Source organism: Spodoptera frugiperda, chromosome 7, assembly GCF_023101765.2.
Source record: "Spodoptera frugiperda isolate SF20-4 chromosome 7, AGI-APGP_CSIRO_Sfru_2.0, whole genome shotgun sequence".
NCBI lineage: Eukaryota > Metazoa > Arthropoda > Insecta > Lepidoptera > Noctuidae > Spodoptera > Spodoptera frugiperda.
This window is the reverse complement of record NC_064218.1, coordinates 331,008-343,118: the sequence shown is the minus strand read 5'-3', so window position 1 is coordinate 343,118 and position 12,111 is coordinate 331,008. Positions and strand designations below refer to the sequence as shown.

Below are 12,111 nucleotides of genomic sequence, written 5' to 3'. Positions count from 1 at the left end.
TTTGACAATTCACCTACTTTCTTTGGTTATTGGTACTTTTTCCTGAACGAATAGAAATAGATGGAACTGTCGTTCCATCTATTTTTTAATCACACCATATTTATGACAGATTTTTTATTAGTCGCAAAGATTCGGATGCTATTTCACCGACATAATATTAAACTCCATTAAATATATCAAAATATGAATAATTCTTCTTTCAAGCAATATCTTCGGTACTTGCGTATTCAAGTCTTAAACAAAACAACACACAGATATATCAATAAACACAATACACAAACAAACAGCCCCTTGCTCCGACCAATCACGGAAGTAGCTGCCGCGTGGCGTGTCCCTAATACCGGCCGAAATATAACGCTATACTAATTTACCAAGTTCGCGACATTAAATGTTGCTTATAACTTGGGAACCAACTTAAAGGTTTACTTTACTCGTTTAAGTAATATCGCGCTTTGAATCCATTATGGAGTTACTAGAGACGGAAGTTTGCTAGTCAAAATGTCTTTAGAATATTTTAATTTTGACTGCATTGGTAATGGGCCCAGAGGCTTAAGACGCTTCGCTTCTCGTGAATGGGGGTTCGGAACCTACCAACGGCAAAGTATCAATGTGACTTTTTCACAGTTACATGTACTTTCTAAGCATATCTATTTTGGGCTCGCTGTCATTGCAGCGGTAAGTCCCCTCTTTGAGGAGTGGCTAGAGAGGCGCCACGGCGTCCTCACCTACCGCCTGACGCAGGTGCTTACCGGACATGGAAGCTTCGGTAGGTTCCTGTTTCTGATTGGGCGGGAGGAAACGCCCGGGTGTCATCACTGCGAAGACCGCCCGGAGGACACGGTGGAACATACGCTTGCGGTCTGCCCTGCGTGGGCTGAGCACCGCCGTGTCCTCAGGGATGTGGTCGGCGACGGCGCCCTCTCGCGTCCGGCACTGATACAAGCCATGGTGCGGAGCGAGGGGGACTGGGATGCCGTCTCCTCCTTCTGCGAAGCAGTCATGCTAGCTAAGGAGGAGGCGGGGCGCGTGAGAGAACGAACCTCCTCACGCCCCAGCCATCGCGAGAGACACTCCGGGCGTCGGGGATCGCGCGACGATCTCCGGCCACCGTAAGTGCGGGTCTGCGGACGGTGAGCAAGGGTAGCTCGCCGCCCGACCAGAACCAGACCCGTGCGTGCGGCGCGTCGCGTTCTGCGCGCGCCTCAAAGAGCCATCAGACCACCACAGATGGGGCCCAGTAGGGCTGATGCCTAATCCGGAGCTGCGGACTACCTAGCGGGTTTACCGGGGCTCCGGCTCGACGGGCAGGAGTAGGAACGGGGTGGTTTTTAGTCAGTAAGAGTCTGACACTCCCTCTCGCCTCGCCCAAGGTGGGAGAAGTCATTGGATGATTTTCCACCCTCAAAAAAAAAAAAAAAAAAAAATAGCATATCTATTTATAGACACCACTGACTAGGTAACGGTGAAGGAAAACATCGTGAGGAAACTTGGGCTTATAATTTCTAATCATAAGTTTGAAATTGACAACCCGCATGGAGCAAGTGTAGTGATTAATGATCAAACCTTCTTGTGGTTCAAGAAAAAAAAAAGAAACATAAACAATAGGCATTTTTCTAATCACTTGTTTCACCTTAGCGACATATTTACCATGCAGTTTGCTGCAGTATTTCTTAATTTTTGTGACTCGTGATTATCCAGCTCGACTGAAAATAAAAATAATAATATCTAAACAATTTTTATTAATGAAGATGATGTAATGCCAAGTGCATACGTGGAATCTTTATAGACTACCTACATAAACGCAATATCATACGATGATTTGCAATATCGTAATCTAATTATACTACGACTACCTCACTATCTTAAAAATATTTACATACCGGAATAACAACTATATTACAAAAAAACTAGATTAAACTTGTAACTAAGTTAAGCTACGCTTGCCAAGATCAATTTTTGGATGGGTGACTGATAAGACTGCTTCGTGCTTGTGAAAAAATTGCTTAAATTAAAAAAGTCTATGTAATAAATAAAAAATACTTTGTAACCTGGTCAATAGGAAAATACTGGAAAATATGAAGATTAAAATTCACATTAGAAGGTTAGAATTATATTTTAAGAAAATTACTGCATTGCAAAGACTGGAATTCGAGAACATTACAAATCTTCCAATATCAATTTGAAACAACTATCTTCCGCATATCAAAAAAAGAAGTCAATTGTAAACATTACGATCAGCCCAAGTATGAGAGAGAATTCATAAAAAATAACATTAAACGCATGCACTGACTCCGCGTCACTTCGAGCGAGACTTCAAAGAAAGGGAAATCTCAATAAAAATATTATTGCCAAAGTATGTCTGTTTGTTCATATCACGAAACACGAGGAAGGTAGCAAGTGATATTTTGTATGTATATTGTCCTGGTATTTGCTGATTGCTGATGCATCAAATAGAATAGAACTTACAGCAGATGACGCCAGTATCAAATACACATCACATCAATATAACACGTCACATCAACAGCCTATACGGGGCACTGTTGACCAAAGCCTCTTCTCGCACGGGGAAGATTTGAGCATAATTCACCACGCTTGCTCAATGCTGGTTGGCGATTTTAAAATTATTATTAGACATTATAAACCCAGGTTTCCTCACGATGTCTTTTTTACTGTTTGTTTGTGGTGTCTATCTTAATAACTTCATTACTGCATATTTAACAGGACAGAAACCGTGGAGCGCCACTTCCTTAAAAAGGTTTTAGCTGCAATCTCGAACCCGGCTGCTAAGCATGGATATTTGGCACACGCCTTTCTTTAACAATATTATAGAAGAGGCCCACAGCTTAGCACTGCACTATCACAGGCTCTGTTGTGATATACCATTTCTTCTGTATATCCTGTAGCAAATAAATATAGTGTAATGGCTTCTATGAGAGTTGCCTGAAACCCGGGTAACCGGGCGGAGGTCGGGCATGCGGCTACAATAACGGTTGATAAGGAAAACTTCTCGAAATTTGAGTAATGACGCACACACGGTATAATGGCTCCTGTAACGAGAACGCTTCATAATATTTTATTGTACATTTCCCGGTATGAATGTGTGTTCAAATTTGTCTTTAAAAATATAAAAATATCAACTGATAGTTTTATAATGGAGTCATTTACCTACCACCAGAAACAAATAGCGCTAGGAAACACAAAAAAAATCTTCAAATTTTTGGCGGTACTTCTCGACCGTGCTAGTACTTAGTGATACATAGACACCTATCAAAAACAATTACACTGGTTTTTAAATTATAATTCGTTTATTTCAGCCATTACACCCATATTACTATTGTTGAAATGAAATTCAAATACAAAATAGCATAAGATAAAAAATAAAACATTAAACTAAAACGGTATTTGTTTGGGTCAAATTTAATAATTGGCATTTAATCCTGACGGCCGGTCGATCATATATATGGTACATACTCATAAACTTAATGACCATACAAAATAAGCCACATATAAAAATATTTTTATGACCTACATGTAAATAATGTTTTTAAAATCCTAAGTCCTTAAACAAATCTAAGCTCCATACCACTGCCAGTATAAACCTGAACCAAACACAAACCACCACATTTATCTGCACTTTATTCCTCCATGTTCGTTCCTACCCCCACGTGTAAGGCAGTTAATGTAAATCTAATAACGATTGTATCTCTATAATCTGAAGGCTTGTTTTGCTATAAACCTCTGCGAAACTTCCCTATTCCCGGCACAGAGTAAATCCTTGACTTTTTATCAACAATTATGTTGTACTTATTTTTCATGAAGGGCGATGAAGGTCACGCGGTTATCTGTTATCTGTGACGACTTGTGGTGTCTCTTGATGTTGTTCTCGTTTTGTTTTACGGGGGATCCAGTTATCTTTGAAATGTCTTGTAGTGAATTTTTTACCTTTCAAATAACCCTATTTATACCCCAAGCACCCGCTTGAAAGATCTATCTGCGATAGCATCTATGGCTTCAATTTCGAAATAATGGGTAGGTGTTTTTACCCCAAAATTGAACTCATAACCTACTTCAGCTCCAATAAACAAGGCAGTATACGTATCAATAATATTATCAAAAGATTAATTACAGCGATGACTTCAAAGCTCCGATACAATCTCCACTGAACAACATGAACTAATTTATTTTTCTTTGTAAAACCTCCTAGTATTGTAAATTAAAACAGGCCGCTATTTAACGACCTATTTCACTAAGCTACAGCAATACGAGCGAACTAATTTAGCCGTCCTTCTAAAATTAATTAGCTACCTAATAAAAACTTCAACGTCCCGGAAAATCAAACAGCCTGTACGAGTTTCCACGAAAAAATAACTAACGTAAGAATAAAAATAAAATCACAAGATAAAAACGTTTTTAGCGAGCATAGGTTGATGGTACAAGGGTCGTTAAATATTTCTTTATATTATCTCGTAAAACGCGAACGTTGTGTGTGCGTACATCCCCCGCATTATACGGAACTCCGCGAGATACCAATAACTTGATTTTAGCTAGCTTACTCGCGAACATAATTTGGTTTTGATGCTATAAAATATACATCCTGTATGTTTTAGGGTTCTCTTTCGTAAAAACATATCTGCAAACTATTGATATACTTTGATATGAATAACTAGATGCATACAATATTATTAGATCAGACATAATTCTTCCAAAGTATAACATGACATTAATAGGTGATTGTGTAACCCTCAAGTTGCTTAAAAGTAGCGTAAAACCTTAATCAAGAACTACTTATTACTATCAGTTACACTAATTTACCAAATTAAGTTCAATTAATAAACATTTTCTATTGAATATCCAAAGTATACAACAGTATCATTTTATCGGCTTACTACGACAATTGCCACGTCGTATATCGCGGAAATACTGCTCATGAATATGAGCCTCTAGCATGGCCTGAAACTAGTCAAGTTCCTCGTCAAACAGTTACGTGAGTAAGCCTCTATATCTCACGAAAGTTAAAATAAAATTATATACATCAGTAGTTATTCAGTAATTGCAATGTTTTCATTGAAAGCCAACACTCCACAAACGACTTTATTAAATCTGTTTGAAACTACGTACAACACGGATTCACTAGAACAGCTTACATTTCGCGCTTGCCAGCAATTTTTATGATTTCACGTAGGAAGTACAAAGCGGGATCCATTAGACATAGCGCGCTGGCTTACAATACGTCGTTATTCTGTTATTAGTATGTTACACCCTGTATACTGCGGAGATGTAACACTCTGTATACGTGCTATGATAATAGAGAAACAGTTTAGTGAAAATATGTTTCTTTTAAGGCTACTTTTTTTTTCATGATAAAGGTTGCAGAATTAGTAAAGTACGTAGATAAAATACTCTTTGCTCAGCAGTAGACGTATTCCAAGTTATAGTAATGTTCAATTAAATAAGCTTTAAATGGCAGTCATCCCTCTTGATGATGCTGGATAAAAACTTGTACGTGAATTTGTATGTTTATGTTAGAAACATAGGAGAGATGTTAGAGTCAGTCACATTTCTTTAAGATTTTTTTTTATTAATGCAATAATAATTTTCAAATATTATAAAAGCGTATTTTTAAACAGACTTCTTTATATGCTTGTACATAATACATGTTTGTTTGTGGTACAGTTTTCAGCATAGGATTTTTGACTTAAGTGAAGGTTAGGGGATATTATGTAACTTAAAAAAAATAAGGTCCTATTCTAAAAAAAAAGATTTTTTCAGTTTATATTTTCGACGTAAATCGATCACACCTAAGCATGATGCCAGCTTATTCTTCCAGATGACGTATAATCCGACAAGATTATTATGTTAATATGACTAGTGATACTTTTGGAACTCAAAACCGAAGTTCTTTAACCTACTTAGTCATGAAATTACGTTAAAATAGCCAAATCATCATTTAGTAGGTTACCTAATATTACTGTCTCTGCCTAACCATAATTTATCACACGGCACTGTGATGTCACACTGATAGCCACAATCTTTTGTCTTATCATACGTATTTATCAGTGAATCACAAAAATACTATAGTTAAGAATCACAACAAACAGGTACAAATAAACATGATATTCATATTATAATTCAAGTCCTATCGTATTAAAGTCCAATAGAATTCAGCTATAGAACGGCTCTACATGAAATGATGAAATCAAAAGTATATGTAATTCAAAATCTGGATCTAAGTAGTATGAAAAATAAGGAATTAACAAAAAATGACAATTTATATTTGGTTAAAGGTGTTATTATTTACATTTCCAATGATAAAAATGACCTTATAGCATAATTTGCTACGGAGACACAATTACAATTTAATCAACCCTTTAATCTAAACAAACGGTCCAATTGGACCTCCACGATCGAGCTAGCCCATACAATTTTATAACCCTACAACCCACAGCTTGATAGTCATACAAACACTTTTATTTCGGTCTCTGCCGTTATCCCGTAGCTAAAAAGCGTGATACATGGTAAACGACCTTAACAGCTATATCGAAATCCAGCTTTTGAGTGTGTACCTGGCCGTAATCGGGTGACCACGTGCGGTCCAGAGTATAAGATGAAGCGATTCTGGACATTAGAAGAAATAATAATATGAGGGTGGACATATTTCTAGCTTACGTCAACAAGATATTTATTTAGCTCGTTTGATTGGTAGCGTGAATATTTTTACACATCGGAACCTGTCTCAAGTTCTATGCTATTATACAATTCTATGGTGTGAAATATTAAAAGACTGCTCGATCATAGACCACATCATCGCTTAACACCAGGCACGATGAAGGCCAAACATCGACCCATCAAATAAAAAAAAACTTACTTTAATTGAAATAAAATTCTAGAAACTTTATCAAAATCATCGTGTTGGCCTCATCGATCATAGGCATATTGAAATAGATATAAGTACATATCAATTAATCAATATTTATAATCGAGATAAAATATCGATTAAGTATGTGGGTTCTGCGCACGGTACCCTCGCATGACTGATAACTTTTGCAATTCATTTGGGGTCGTTATCGGTGTAGTATTTACTCCACACCACCCTAATATCTTATTAATTTATGCTTGGTATGAACTCATTCATGATTTTTAATTTTTTATCTCTATCATCTAAATCACTCATCAGTTGTCATGCCATGACTTTCATATTTTTATTGAACAATTTAAAGTCACAGTATACACTAGCTGAGGTATTTGTTTATAATATTTTTTTCTTGTATGTAAATGAAGTGCATTGCATGTCTATCCGCTGCAGCTTACGGCTTGTGTCCCAACAAAGGTCCAGCCGAAATGGGCTCTCACAGTTTTCAGCGCACATTTGAATGGAAACGACTATATTCAGATAACTACCCGCGATTTTATCTTGCTATATTTCATGCTCAGATTACGTGCTTGCCTCCCTTTGGCTTTGTTTTTTCGCCGTCAAAACGCCAGCGTTGAAACGAAATTAATTGGTTCGATATTTGAATGTTACTGGGTAATTGGATGGCGTTATGTAAAAGGGTTGACGTGTTTATTTTGCGGAAACAAATATAATAATGTGTTGTACTAATACGGCAGTAATCTGATGTGTACATAATAAGTTGTAATGACAAGGCACAATAATATTTACACCGCCGCCGCTGAACTCAAACCTGATTGTTACCTCATTGATAAAAATTGTTCGCCCGACAGTTGGCTAAAACACGTATCTATATTATCGCGATCATGATGACACGTATAATCTACGAACAGATATAAAGCGCCCACGCGGGGGCCATCCTTCAGTATCGCACTACGGTTCACTATCACACAGTCAACATGCCTCTTAAGATCTACAAAATGGACGCGAGTCCCCCTGCCAGGGCGGTGCTGATGATGGCCGAGCTTCTGGAGCTCAGACACGAAGCTGTGGACGTCAACCTGATGGCTGGAGAGCACCTCACACCAGACTACTTGAAGAAGAACCCACAACATACAGTACCAGTACTGGAAGATGGTGACTTCTACCTCGCAGACAGTCACGCTATTAACACATAGTTAGCATCCAAATATGGCGGCCCACTGTCTGCGCAGCTGTACCCTGCAGACTACCAAGTGAGAGCGACCATCAACTCAAGGCTGTTCTTCGACATTTCAGCCATCCAAGGAGCCACGAGTCCTATAGTAGGAGCACTTCTAAGTGGAGCAATCACATCACCCACTAAGGAACACATCGACAAATTGAACTCTGGCTATGAAATTTTAGACAAATACTTACAGAAGACCAAATTCGCGGCAGCAGATCATCTGACGGTGGCTGACATTTCACTTGCAGCGTCTGTTTCATCAGCATCCATCATGGTCCCTATTGACGAGAAGTACAGCAAACTGACGGCCTGGTTCAACGCAATCCAGCAGGAGGACTGGTACAAGAAGGCCAATGTGCCAGGATTAGAAGCATACAAAGCATTCGTGTTCTCCAGAGTGAAGTAGATTATAATTGTAAGTCCCTACCTGTTAATGTTATTTATTATTTGAACTGAATAAATTATTATTTTAATGAAATTTTCAAAGTTGTGTTTTTATTTTGTTTGTAAATAATTATTTAACCTTGTGTTATTGTTATCAGAAGAAAATCTACGCTGTAGATTACTTTTTGTTTTTGATTAAACATGGATACTCGCAGATAAGATACATTTTAAATTATATAGGTATTTTAGACACATCATTTCCTTCCTCTCTCAATATTTTAGAATGGCATAATAAAAAAAATAATAAACCTAAACTAAAAGGGTCGTTCTAAATTAAAAAAAATAAACCACGAAGTCAGACATGAGTGGATAGTACTTTTTATATTAAATTAAATTTGGAAACACCCGATGATTCAGATAACACCATAATCGTATTTATTTATATCGATTGTGTAACAGTAATCACCATTCGATACACAACACTGCGATAACAGTTACATATAAGGCCATGGCCATTTACGTCGAGTCAGTACTTCAACCGGATAGTCACCATGGTCATCAGGATATACAAGAAAGACGCCAGCCCACCAGCCAGGGCTGTCCTAATGGCTGCTGCCATCATCGACTTAAAGTGTGAAGTCCAAGATGTGGAGTTACCATCAGGAGCTCACCTTTCTCCAGAATACCTTGAGAAGAACACTCTACGTTCAGTACCCTTCTTAGAAGATGGTGATTTCTACCTAGCTGACAGTCATGCCATCATCACATACTTAGTATCGAAATATGGTGCTGAACATCGATCCAAGTGGTACCCTTCTGATTTGAGGGTAAGAGCGACAGTGGACCAGCGAATGTACTTCGATACTTCTGACCTGTTTCCTCACATTAAGGATATTGTCAGTGTGATTGTGACTCAAGGAGTGGGCCCAAATGCTGACCAGATTAAGGCAATTAATGCTGCTTATGGAGTTTTGGATCAGTATCTCCAGAAGACCAAGTTCGTGGCAGCCAATCATATGACGTTAGCTGATGTGTCATGTGTGGCGAGTGTGTCGTCACTAAATATCCTGTGTCCTGTCGATGAGAAGTATTCTTACCTCCTCAAATGGTGGGATGCCCTGAAGGAGGAGGATTGGTACAAAAAGGCCAATGAACCCGGATTGGCTAAGTTAGAAGCGTATATTAAGTCGAAGTGGACAAAGTGAGGGTATAAAAATATTTTGTTTTTCAGCTTCTTTCGCTATTAATTGGTATTTTTATATTTTTGTAGGATACTTGTAATGTGTTCCAAAAGGCTTGGATATTTTGATTTGTTTTTATTTTACAAATATACTTACAAAAAGATTTTGCATTCCAATTTTTTGATATTCTTTTTATTTTTTCAATTGTCACAATAACAACCATGTTTTCAAGTCAACCATGCTTAGGTATTATTATTGGTTCGTATTATAATGAAAAATTTTTTTTTCGAACCTATAACTTAATCACCATGCAGTAATGATCCTTTTCCACCTAAGATGTACTATGTAGCTATGCTACGAAGATGTAATAGTTACGCTGTGAAACTATGTGACCGTTTCCACCGATACTAAGCTATGTAGCTGTGCGAAGAAGATGCCCAGCTAGAGCCTGCGATGTATCGATAGTAGGGAAGCCATCCACGCATCCATAGCACGCATCTTTCCATATAAAAACATAGTCTGTCTTCACCAGTGCTAAGCTGTGTACCAATGTATACGACTGGTGGACACCAAACGCACGCACCGCAACGTAGCATAGCACATCTCCGGTGGAAACCCTTAATAAACGAACTTCCAAATGAACTAGCATCCAATCTCGTAGTAATTCTGTTTGTTATTACAATAGAATAATACCTCCATCACTATGCAAGTAATGGCACATTAGTACTGTAACTGCCATCCGCCGCACGTTTCCACTGCATTTACCAATAACAGAACTTAATTGAGGAAACTAGTCGTGGAGGACCACAGCGGCCGAAAACTTTTCTATAAGAACATAATTATCATCTTAATTATGAAGCAATGGGGAAAAAGACTGCCTTTTTTTATTAAGTGTTTATTTTCTGTACCAGATACAATAATTATAAAACTATAGCAAAAAGAAATAAATTAAAAATACATAATTGATACTAAACTTGATCTAAGAATAGACCCTGAGACCTTGGTAGTCATGCGTGATCGCCTTATTTGATTTTAGTCTTACGATTAATACGGTAGATAAATTATAATTAAATATTATTTTGTTAGTCCTAATATAACAGATATACCTATAGTTACATGGATCGCGGCACAATCTTAACTTAGCAACTCTCAAAAGTATCTCAGTAAATAAGTACAGCTTAAGCAATAAGTTCATTTAATTAATCTCACAGCTCTCCTGCTAATAAGCGTAAACAACAGAGCTGGTGAATTTAAGGCTCCCCCCCCCCACCAGCCAACGCGTATTTATAAAGGGAAAAGGGCCAAATCGTAATGATATACGCAGTAGATTTATCCCGGTCGGTCCGTTTGTCAATGTTCACAGCGAAATTAATTACGGATCGGTCATGGGTTCGAATCCCGTGCCACGTATTTGAATGGTCATTTGGGATGGAAGTAATTAAGATAAAATATTGTTTTATTTGTCGGATTTGTATTGGAGAACGGTTACCATTTTGCGGGCAAAGAGTTTTTGTGTCGTCCCATTTTTTTGGCCAATATTGTTGATTTAATTTACGAGTTATTGAAGGGGATTGACAAATTGATACGAGTTGCCAGATTACATTTATATATCGGTCTTGTGTTGCCAATCGCGTGTGGATCAATTAATTCAATGCTTAATCACTTTTAAATAGGTTGTTTTATTTTATTGCCGGACTTTGTTTTGGTTCGTTGACTTATATCTTTGCTCATATAAATTACTTTACTTTTGTGACAAATATTTATTTCATTTCATATAAATTTCCCAAAAAGAAGTGAGAACAGTCCACGTTTAAAATAAGGAAAATAACACCCCATATAATAAAACAATAATGAAATTGCTTACAACGCTATTCCTTTCCTTGAAAAAAAAACATCCCCCGTAGGTACTAAAATAAAATGATTAAGTAACTTATTTTTCTTCATCCCCCAAATTAGCACGGCGGCGGCCATTACAAGTTTCGTAAAAAAATTAGTGATAAAAAGTGTGGGAGTCAATAAAAGGGATGTTTGTACCCTCGGCCGGCACCTACCCGGGTATCTTCAGAAACAACCCCTAAAGGGAAAATCCTCTGGGAAAATCTAGTTGTCTATAGGTAGGAACACCAAGCTTTGGTAATGGTATTTGAGGAGACATTGAAGGAAAATTATTTACGTTCAGTTACTTTTCAACATTAAAATAGTTATATTAAAAACAAAAGAAGGTGTTATAAATATTATACTGACCAACCTGTAAACAATATAGATAAAATCTACCTTTATGAACTCACCACATTTGAAAAATGCTGTTTGATGTTCTTAAATAATACTGCTAAATGTTTTTAAAATTAAGGACTAATTCCAAATGTAAGAACTAAACTATTTCCCTGCTTTGAAAACGCCATCTCACACATTTGACTAAAACTTCAAACAAAGAACAAAACACGGATCAA

The 12,111-nt window shown here is 37.4% G+C and overlaps 1 non-coding gene across 1 annotated transcript; it reads left to right on the top strand.

Annotated features, from left to right (window-relative positions):
* The first annotated feature begins 7,792 nt into the window (after positions 1-7,792).
* LOC118266190 (uncharacterized) lies at positions 7,793-9,764 on the top strand. The gene is made up of 2 exons (XR_007705484.1): positions 7,793-8,499; positions 8,975-9,764. It is a non-coding gene; the product is annotated as an uncharacterized LOC118266190 (transcript).
* The last annotated feature ends 2,347 nt before the right edge of the window (positions 9,765-12,111 follow it).